Source organism: Trachypithecus francoisi, unplaced genomic scaffold (assembly GCF_009764315.1).
Source record: "Trachypithecus francoisi isolate TF-2019V2 unplaced genomic scaffold, Tfra_2.0 Lachesis_group2, whole genome shotgun sequence".
Taxonomy (NCBI): Eukaryota; Metazoa; Chordata; class Mammalia; order Primates; family Cercopithecidae; genus Trachypithecus; species Trachypithecus francoisi.
Window position 1 is genome coordinate 86,121,287 of NW_022681465.1, and position 11,017 is coordinate 86,132,303.

Consider the following 11,017-nt stretch of genomic DNA (forward strand, 5'->3'; position numbering starts at 1 on the left):
TGTCCTACCACACTCCAGCCTGGGCAACAGAGTGAGGAGACCCTGCCTCAAAAAAGTAAATAAATAAAAGTAAAATAAAAAGAAGTGGTACAGGTACACAAGTAGAGGCTGTTACACAGCCCAGTCATCTGGAAAACCCAAAACGTGCTGTATTTCCAAGGTTCAATGGTATGAAATAGTCAACGTTAGAAAGGAAAAAAATCCCAAGTCCTCAGTAGCTTGAGTAAGTCTCTCAGACACTTCTCTTTGTTCTGAACCCACTTCCGAATTGGCTTCTGAAGAATAGATCTGGGCTGGGTGCGGTGGCTCACGCCTGTAATCCCAGCACTTTGGGAGTCTGAGGCGGGCAGATCACGAGGTCAGGAGATCGAGCCCATCCTGCCCAACATGGTGAAACCCCATCTCTATTAAAAGTACGAAAAAAATTAGCTGAGCATGGTGGTGTGCACCTGTAGTCCCAACTACTCGGGGAGGCTGAGGCAGGAGAATCGCTTGAACCCAGGGGGCAGAAGTTGCAGTGAGTCAAGATCACGCCACTGCACTCCAGCCTGGTGACAGATTGAGACTCCGTCTCAAAAAAAAAAGAAAAGATCCTATAATCTGAGCAGAAAAAATCATGGTCACCTCCAGAGCAGAGAACCTGTCTACTCAGAACCTTTGACTTTGGACCTGCAGATACCTGGGTGATGCTGGTTCCAGCAATTATCTGGCCCTTCTGTCACATTGTCGCGTCTTAGTGTGATGCATCTCTCTTTGGGATCTACATAGTCTTAGAAGCGTGCAACTATTCATGTGGGAGGATGCAAACGTTTAGGATGAGAATATTGTGTAGTCTTGAAATGTCAACTTCACTGAAAGGTTTTTAAATTGTTTTCATATTTGTATTAAAGCCAATATGATTAGATTATGGAGTGAATGTAAAATTTGTATGTATTCTTTTTTGTTTTTTTTTTTTTTGAGACGGAGTCTCGCTCTGTCACCCAAGCTGGAGTGCACTGGCCAGATCTCAGCTCACTGCAAGCTCCGCCTCCCGGGTTCCCGCCATTCTCCTGCCTCAGCCTCCCGAGTAGCTGGGACTACAGGCGCCCGCCACCTCGACCGGCTAGTTTTTTGTATTTTTTTAGTAGAGACGGGGTTTCACCGTGTTAGCCAGGATGGTCTCGATCTCCTGACCTTGTGATCCGCCCGTCTCGGCCTCCCAAAGTGCAAATTTGTATGTCCTCTTAAGATAGAATATAAGATGCCGAAGAAAGGCTGTTTCTTTGCTGTGGGCCGTTGTGGGCACTTCAGTGGGAAGGTTGGAGAATCATGGTGTGAAATGACAAGACAACAAGGCCACATCTGTACTTGGTCACTGGGGGTGACCATGTTTTTGTTTTCTCAGGCTACAGGATCCCTCCTTGAGGAAACGACTCGGAAGTGGGCTCAGTACAAACAGGCGTGTCTGAGAGACTTACTCAAGGAACCTTCTGGTAAGCATGTGTATTAGTTATCCATGGCTGGGTAACAAATTGTCCCAAAGCTTAGTGGTTCGAAACAGGAACCAGTCATTTATTACCTCTCATAGTTTCTGTGGGTGAGGAATTCAGACAGGGCACACTGGGGATGGCTTGTTTCTGCTCTGTAATGTCTGGAGTTTAGCTGGAAGACTCCCATGGCCTCTATACTTGACCAGGGCTTCCATACAGCATGATGGTGGGGTCTTAAGGGCCTGCCTAACCAAAGGCCAGATTGCCTTTCATGCCTTGGCCTTGAAAGTCATACAAGATCACTTCAGCCATGTTCAACTGGTCAGACAGCTACAAAGCTCTACTCAGACTAAAGGACCAGAAACACAGACCCCATGCCCCATCGTAAGGAAACATATGAAACCAGATGTATGTGGATGTGACCATCTTTGATAAAAGCCATCTGCCATGGCACACTCATCACCTGATTACATGACATGATTAGCTGCCATATATTAGCCTGGGAATCTGTTAAAGGGGGTGGGGGGTGCCCCATCTGCCAGGGCGTTAACTAAATCTGAATAGTAACATTTCTCTTATCCAAGGTGACACTAAGTTCAGAACATTCTAGCAAATATGTAATAGTTGTCTGCAGGCTGACTCTTTGGGTGCAGCGATGTGCACCATGCCCATCTCCAAAAGAAAAAAAGAAGAAAGTATCTTGGCCCATTGCCTCTGAGCCCACTGAGGACAATCCCCAGCTCTGGCTTCTTTCAGATCATTTAATTCAGAGGCCTTGAGATTGACAGGACACTGTGAACTCTCCCTTTCTTTCTTCATCCAAAGGCAGTCCCAGGCTTCAAGCCCTTGTCAGCTCCCTCTGAAGACCTCATGGGTCCAGGCAGGTTGTAGCCAAGCCTTGAGGTCAGCTGCAGGAACCACCTCTCATTTTGGAGAACACTGCTTTCTGAGGTCAAGGTAAGGCAGGTCTTCATCCAGAGCCATGCCATGCACAGCTCAGGTGAGCACTGCCTTACCAGGTGCTGACACCTGGCAGCCAGGTCGACACAGTGTCCCAAGCAAGCTCCTAACACCATGGTGTTTCTAGGGTTTCAATGCCAGGAACCTGGCCTTTTTTTCTTTTTTCTTTTTGAGATGGAGTATCGCTCTGTCACCCGGCTGGAGTGCGGTGGCGTGATCTCAGCTCACTGCAACCTCCGACTCCCTGGTTCAAGCGATTCTCCTGCCTCAGCCTCCCGAGTAGCTGGGATTACAGGCACATGCCACCACGCCCAGCTAATTTTTGTATTTTTAGTAGAGATGGTGTTTCACCATGTTGGCCAGGATGGTCTTGATCCCCTGACCTCGTGATCTGGAAACCTGGCCATTTTAGCCTAATAGGGAGCAGATGGTGGGGAATGGTGCTCTGCTTCCGGGATGTCAGGAGCTTGCAATATTGGAAGTTTGGGACCTAGTCTGAAATACTTCCATTTGATTCCGGGAGGCCCATAATGCAGAGTTTTAAGATTGTTGCTTCCCCTTGCCAAACACCAGGGTAAATCATCCCCTGAGATGGTCCAAATATCTAATAATGATCATTGAATTAGTGCTCAAATGGAGAGCTATGACTGTATAGTACTTGTATTGGATATGTGTGACCAAGGACCTTGAGTGTGTAGATCCCCTTATTCTGCTGGTCTTTTTGCACATTCACAGAGTAAATGTATCCTGGGATCTAACTGGTGAAGGTTTGATGATTATTTAGCTGATTGTGGAACATAAGGGACCGGCTGAGCCTCCAAGTGTCCTCCTGTCCCCAAGTTTCTGTGAAAGCTTAGTTCATGTCAAATAAAGTAAAATCGGCATGATGTGTACATTGACATCATTGACCAGAGGTCAAGTTGGGCAGACAAATGCACATTGTTTGGGGCTGCATTCAGCATTCCTGTGGTCCCCAAATCGTTCCCCATCCTTGACTCATCTAGAGAGTGGGCCACCCATGCTGGTTGCTGCACAGGTTACAATAGCTTCCAGTGCCAGGAAGGTGGGCTCCCATGGTGCCTCTGCCTCCATCAGTGGCATCCCTGGGCTGAAACACCGATGGTCATCAGACCCTTCTTCTCTCTATAGGCATATTTTGTAACGGGACGTTTGATCAGTACATATGTTGGCCTCATTCTTCTCCTGGAAATGTCTCTGTACCCTGCCCTTCATACTTACCTTGGTGGAGTGAAGGTAATAAGTCTTATTTTTATCAATTTTCCCCAACCAAGTGCTTTTCTCAAGTCCTCTTTCCCCACAAACAGTCCCTGTCTAAGCTCTCAGGAATACATCTTCCTTCTCTTCTTCTGTAATTCTTCTATTCCTGGATGTTCCATTTATTTTTATGTATGTATGTATGTATGTATTTATTTATTTTTGTGGTTACATAGTAGGCGTATATATTTGTGGGGTACATGAGATGTTTTCTTACAGGCATGCAATGTGAATAGGCATGGAGAATGGGGTATCCATCTCCTTAAGCATTTATCTTTTCAGTTACAGACAATCCAATTACACTCCTTAAGTTATTTAAAAATGTACAATTAAGTTATTATTATTATTATTAATTATTATCATTTATTTTTTGAGATGGAGTCTCGCTCTGTTGCCCAGGCTGGAGTGCAGTGGCACAATCTCAGCTCACTGCAACCTTCGCCTCCCAGGTTCAAGCAATTCTCGTGCCTCACCCTCCCGAGTAGCTGGGACTACAGGCACCTGCACTCAGCTAATTTTTTTGTATTTTTAGTAGAGACAGAATTTCACCGTGTTAGCCAGGTTGGTCTCAATATCCTGACCTCAGGTGATCCGCCTGCCTCGGCCTCCCAAATTGCTGGGATTATAGGCATGAGCACTGTGCCTGGCCAATTAAGTTATTATTGGCGATCGTAACCAGTTGTACTATCAAATAGTAGGTCTTATTCATTCTTTCTATTTTTTGCACCCATTATCCCTCCCAGCCACCTACTACCCTTCCCAGCCTCTGGCAACCATCCTTCTACTCTCTATGTCCATGGGTTCCATTGTTTTGATTTTTAGATCTTACAAATAAGTAGCTCTCCTACTTCAAAGCTTCTAGAGTACAGATCCAGCAGCCACTAAATTTAGCTGCAGTGGGGATAAGAATGGCCACTGTCATGGAGAGGAGAAACAGGTGAGGCAGAAAGATTGGGATGCTAACCTCCACACAATTTTTAACTTGTTAGATGGGGAGGAAGGATTTTCAAAATACCTTTTGCATTCACATCGAAAGGAGGTGCCAATGGGTTAGTGCTTTTAACTCCCATGGGACTTGGATGGAGAATTTAACCACTTAGCTTGCTCTGATCTTGTTTCAAGGAAATAAACATAACTTAGATACCCTGGATAATATCCCATCCCTACCGGCCCCAGAAGCCTGACCTCTTCGTTATTTTATTCTGCAAGAGGAGGGAGGTGATTACTGGTTAGATTCCCGTTGCCTTTGACCACAGAACACCGGCAAATATAAGGACAACTAAAACTGTTCTCAGGAAACATAAGTGGTTACAAAGCTCCAGGCAAAACAAGGTGAGAACCAGCTTCTGAGAGGGTGAGATGATAGCCTTTCATATTTAATTTCAGCCCGATTAATCATCCCATTGTGCAACTTTGATGTCAATGTTTTGAGCCTCTGGAGCAGAGAGAGAGAGTGTTTAGAAGGAAGATACATTTCTGGGTGGGAGAGTTAGTGACCTATTTTATGGAAGTGTTCTCTGATGAAATCCAGTTGGAATCAGCCCAAGAAGCATGAGAATGTGAGATTTTAGGGAGGGTGGAAGAGACAACTCGCTGGATCGGAGGGCTCTGAATGACTCAGGCTCAGTCCCCCTGGGAACAGCTGAGTGAGGGGAAAGAGCACTGGGTGTGGAGTCAGGAGCCCCGAGGTCAGACCCAGTCCCTCTATTTTACACTTTGGAGACTTTGGGCAAATTCCCACAGCCCTCTGAGCTTCCGCTTCCTCATCTAGGAAAGGAAGGAGACTTGCTAATTCTGAAGGTCACTCTGAGGAGGAAATGAGAAGGCACTCACAGGGTGCGCCGCAGAGCTGCCGCTCGGTCCGTGGGAGCTGAAGCTGAGTCCAGGGAGGAGCCCCTTGGATTCCTTCAAGTCTTTTTTTTTTTTTGAGACGGAGTCTTGCTCTGTCGCCCAGGCTGGAGTATAGTGGCCCTATCTCGGCTCACTGCAAGCTCTGCCTCCCGGGTTTATGCCATTCTCCTGCATCAGCCTCCCGGGTTTATGCCATTCTCCTGCATCAGCCTCCCGAGTAGCTGGGACTACAGACGCCCGCCACCTCGCCCAGCTAGTTTTTTGTATTTTTTTTAGTAGAGACGGGGTTTCACCGGGTTAGCCAGGATGGTCTCGATCTCCTGACCTTGTGATCCGCCCGTCTCGGCCTCCCAAAGTGCTGGGATTACAGGCTTGAGCCACCGCGCCCAGCCTCCTTCAAGTCTTGAGGCCCCAAACACCCAGACTCTTCAGTAGCATGTGGAGCCGATCCCCACTTCTCTGCTCACTGTCTACCTGTCCCTCTCTGCTCACTGTCTACCTGTCCCTTTCCAAGAGCTAAAAACACAGATCCATTCCACTGTAAGAGAAAATGAAGTGTTCAAAAAGCCACATTTACAAAGAAGTTAAATTAAAGGCTCTTTAAAAAAAAAATAGCTTGTGGGCTTCTGGAATGTGAAGGCAGTGTGATTTGCAAAAGGTGGGAAGTTACTCTTCCACCTGCCATTCCGTGCATTAAATCTTTAGAATCCAAATGGATCCCTGCAGCAAAAAGAGAATGTGGAGACCATGGAAGGGCACAGAGAAGCACATGTGCAAATGCACAGAGTGGAGGAGAGAGTCCTTGTGAGATGGGAGAGAGAAATGAGCATGGTCATATCAGAAGAGGGAGCGCCTCGCCTGTAGTCCCAGCTACTCCGGAGGCTGAGGCAGGAGAATGGCGTGAACCCGGGAGGCGGAGCTTGCAGTGAGACGAGATTGCGCCACTGAGTGCCTGATGACAAACAGAGGCTGTAACTGACGACTGAGGCTGGGGGCTAATGACGAAGGAAACTGGGTGTTAGTCACTAGGGTTTCAAACTCTTCTGTAGAGGAGGATTATGTGGAGCCCCAGAAGGTGTTAAGGCATAAAAATGGAGCTCAAGTTGTAGTCTGGGAGAATGACGTTGAGAGCATGTAGCTATTGGACTGAGAAATGGAGGAACCAGGGAGGAGAGTGGGGAGACTACTATAGTGTCCCAGAAAACGTCATGCTAAGGGTCTGGATTCGGGCAAGGGCAAGAGGGCGGAGAGAAGGAGAAAGATGAAAGAAAATTGTTGGAGGTGGAATGCTCAAGACTTGTCATCAATTGGAGTAGAAACTGAGGGACAGAAAGGAGTAGAAAATGGAGGAGAGGAAAACAAACTCCTCTTCCTTCTCCTCCTCCTTCTCCCCATCTCTTCCCCATCTAAGGAATGGTCTCAGGGTCCACCTGGCCCCACCCAAGCCCACATCTCAACCAGTGGGTAGCCAGGTCCACTGGCTCCTCCTCTCCTCCATCCCTCACTGCTGTGGGCTCACCAGCACCCTCTGCTGCTTTTCCATGGCCTCCTCACGAGTCCCTGCCTCAGATCTGGCCCCCTCTAGGCACCTTTGGAAAACTTTCTAAAATATCATTCATATTCTGTCTCCCCGCCATCACGACCCCTACAAAAGGCATGCAAGACCTCCTGTTGCCTGGCCCTGCTGACCTCGTTAGCACTCTCCCCCACGTTCAGGGTTCTCTGCACTTCAGCCCAAGGAGCAACTCCCAGGCTCTGCACCTGGTCCAGCTCTTGCCACTCAGTACCTTGGCTCGCACACCTGCCCAGGAGGCCTCCTCACAGGCTCTGGCCATGCTCCTCTGCCTATAAAGCCCCTTGCAATTCTCAGCTCAGTCCTTTCCTCCTTCTAGAAGGTTTTTCAGACCTCACGCCTCAACTACAGATCTCTCCTCTCTGTGGCCTCTTTTTTTTTTTTTGAGACGGAGTCTTGCTCTGTTGCCCAGGCTGAGTGCACCAATCTTGACTCACTGCAACCTCTGCCTCCTGGGTTCAAACAGTTCTCCTGCCTCAGCCTCCCGAGTAGCTGGGATTAAAGGTGCGCACCACTGTACCCAGCTAATCTGTGTATTTTTAATAGAGACAGGGTTTCACTATGTTGGCCAGGCTGGTCTCAAACTCCTGACCTCGTGATCCTCCCGCCTTGGCCTCCCAAAGTGCTGGGAATACAGGCGTGAGCCACCACGCCCGGCCTCTGAGGTCTTTTCTATACCTGTGCAGTCTTCTGTCTTAGCATTTATAATCGTTGACAGCGATTTTTCTTTGCACTCCCCCAGCCAGAGCTGAGCCCTCTTCATATATTTGCGTTCCCAGCACAAAGCATTATGGCTAGCACAGACAATGCAAGTGTCAAGAGACATTCTTGCCATTCACTCATTCAACTAATATGTATCAAGCACCTGTTGTGTGCCATGCATTATTTTTAAGTGTTTGGGATATATTAGTGACAAAAACCAAGTAAGATCTCCTCATGGGGCTCACATTCTCGCAGGAGAGACAGACAGTTATCAATAAGCATCATAAATAAGTGCAGACGATGTTTGAATGTGATCTGTGTTAAACAAGATGGGGAAGGGATAGGAAGGTTGCAGTGGGGTGATGTATCGCAGCTGTAAACTGAATAGTTAAGGAAGTCGTCGACGGCAAGGTGACATTTTGGTGAAGATGTAAAGAAGGTAAAGGTTTTAGAGGAAGGGTGTTCAGGCTGGAAGGACACAGCAGGTCAATGGCTCTAGGCGGGGACCATGGCTGGCCTGTTACATGAAGAGAAGAAGGCAGACGTGGCTGTGGTGAAGAGGGGAGAGAAGCAACAGGTTATGGCAGAGAATTATGGGCCAGGTCTTAGGGGGCTTTGTGAAAGGCCGGAAGAGTTTTTCTCAGAAAGCCCTTGGAAGATCTGGAGAGAAGTGTGACATGATGTGGCTGATTTTTTTTTTTTTTTTGGAGACAGAGTCTCCCTCTGTCACCTGGGCTGGAGTGCAGCGGCGTGATCTCAGCTCACTGTAACCTCTGCCTCCCGAGTTCAAGTGATTCTCCTGCCTCAGCCTCCCGTGTAGCTGGGATTACAGGCATGTGCCACCACACCCGGCTAATTTTTTTTTTTTTTTGTATTTTTAGTAGAGACGGAGTTTCACCACGCTGGGCAGGCTGGTCTCGAACTCCTGACCTCAGGTGATCCACCCGCCTTGGCCTCCCAAATTGCTAGGGTTAGAGGTATGAGCCACCGCAGCTGGCCTATGTGGCTGGTATTTTATTAAACTTGCTCTGACTGCTGGGTTGCCTGCAGATGTGAGGGGCAGGACTGTCAGAGGAGTCCCATCTCCCAGTGAGAGATGATAGTTCCACGGGATGGGAGCAGGAGTGAAAGTGGCAGTCCGATTCCATGTACAGAAGAAGGCAGGGATGACAGATTAGCTAGAGGACCTGAGGAGGGCTATGAGAGACAGAAGGGGAAGGTGACTCTGAGGTTTAGGGCCAGGGGACTGGAAGGATGGGTTTGCTATCCACTGAGGTGGTAAAATAGGTGGGTGGAGCAGATTTTGAATAGAAGAAAAAGAGTTTGGTTTGGAGTGTGTTGTTTGAGATGTCAGTTAGACACCCTACCTGCCAAAGGTGTCAGGGGAGCAGGGAGTTGTACCCTGTGGCTGTCCATTCATTAAATTCAGCAAATAGTTACTGTTGGCCCATGATGTGCAGGGCCAGGACTAGGAAGGACCAACAGATTTTGACTTCTGGTTTGCAAGCCTAGCCTCTGATCCTCCAGGTGGGAGGACCTTCTGGGAGAGTTTTCTGGGACAGATGTGACTGAGTCACAATGGCAGTCTGTCTGGGCACAGGGATTTTTCTCATCGTTTTCACACACCCTTTCATTTCTTCCCAAATCCTTCCCAAATCATGGAGAGTTGGTAGCAATTATTATCCCCAGTTCCTGATGAAAATGCAGGAAGGCAGCCGGGCGCGGTGGCTCAAGCCTGTAATCCCAGCACTTTGGGAGGCTGAGGCAGGCAGATCACGAGGTCAGGAGATCGAGACCATCCTGGCTAACACGGTGAAACCCCATCTCTACTAAAATTGCAAAAAATTAGCCGGGTGTGATGGCGGGCGCCTGTAGTCCCAGCTACTCGGGAGGCTGAGGCAGGAGAATGGCGTGAACCCGGGAGGCGGAGCTTGCAGTGAGCTGAGATGGCACCACTGCACTCCAGCCCGGGTGACAGAGGGAGACTCCGTCTCAAAAAAAAAAAGAAAACGCAGGAAGGCTTAGAGGTGTAGGAGAGGTAGGCCCAGGACACACTCATGCATGGATGGTGCATCCGGTGTCAGTCCCAGTCTGTCAGCCACGTGCCCACCACTTTCTCTTCTTCATAGCATGAGCCTCAGGAAGAGATACCCCACCTAGCAAGCATCGGGAGCCCAGACTGGTGTCTCCCAGCTGGGCTGAACCTTGGAGGGCTTATAACATCTCTGAGTCACCGGAGGCTGTTCGAACTCCAGAGACTTTGGGTAAACACAGCAGACATTAGCAGACCATGGTGTGTTACAAAATTGAGAAGCTTCCATGTTTTTCCTTCCATCCCAAATAAACATTGAGGATGTTAATGAGCCCCCAAAAGGGGAAGTGAAAATCCCTTGTCCCTGGGATTTTCCACAGCTCTGTGGCATGCTCAGGGGAACGGGCTGTGCGTTCTGACCTTTCCTCCAGAGCTTTGTTTACTTTCAGAGAGCTCAGGAAGGGCCTACAGACACTGTTTGGCTCAGGGGACTTGGCAGACGATAGAGAACGCCACGGATATTTGGCAGGATGACTCCGAATGCTCCGAGAACCACAGCTTCAAGCAAAACGTGAGTTTGCTCAGCTCAGTGAGGAGGCGTCCAGGGTCCAAATCACCCTCCTCCGGGACACTCCAGTGGCCTGCTGGCTCCAGGGGTCACACAAAGAGGCTTCTCCCAGCGCCTCTCCCCCGGGAAGCTAAGAAAGGTCCTGCAAAGCAGCAACCCTCATGGCGGCCATGGAATTTCTTCCACTAACTAGGCTGACTTGCAAAATCCTAAGAGAAGTCAGTCTTCCAGGGTTGATCCTGGCATTTGCATTTGCTGTTCCCCATCCTGGAGCACCTGTCCAAGCTCCACTGTGGCCGGTTCCTTCTCACCATCCAGGGTTCAGTCCAAATGTCTCCTTCAAAGAGAAATCTTCCAGGATCACCTAATCCAGAGGGTGCCCTGTGTGGTTACTTTCCTACCACATCCCCCCAACCCACCACCCACAACTTTGACCCCTTTATGGCGCCTGCCCCTCCCTGAAATTCTCACATGTTGCCTATTTGTTATCTAGCCCTCTCGCCCCAATGTAGATCCACTGGTGACAGAGGACTTGGTGCCTCGAGGGGGTGGCATGGCACAGGGTCTAGGGTCAGACAGCCCTATTT

At 48.8% G+C, this 11,017-nt stretch overlaps 1 long non-coding RNA gene across 1 annotated transcript; it reads left to right on the forward strand.

Moving 5' to 3' along the window:
* Nucleotides 1–1,380: 1,380 nt before the first annotated feature.
* Nucleotides 1,381–10,798, forward strand: LOC117064489. The gene is made up of 3 exons (XR_004429491.1): nt 1,381–1,472; nt 3,579–3,683; nt 10,312–10,798. It is a non-coding gene; the product is annotated as an uncharacterized LOC117064489 (long non-coding RNA).
* Nucleotides 10,799–11,017: the final 219 nt, after the last annotated feature.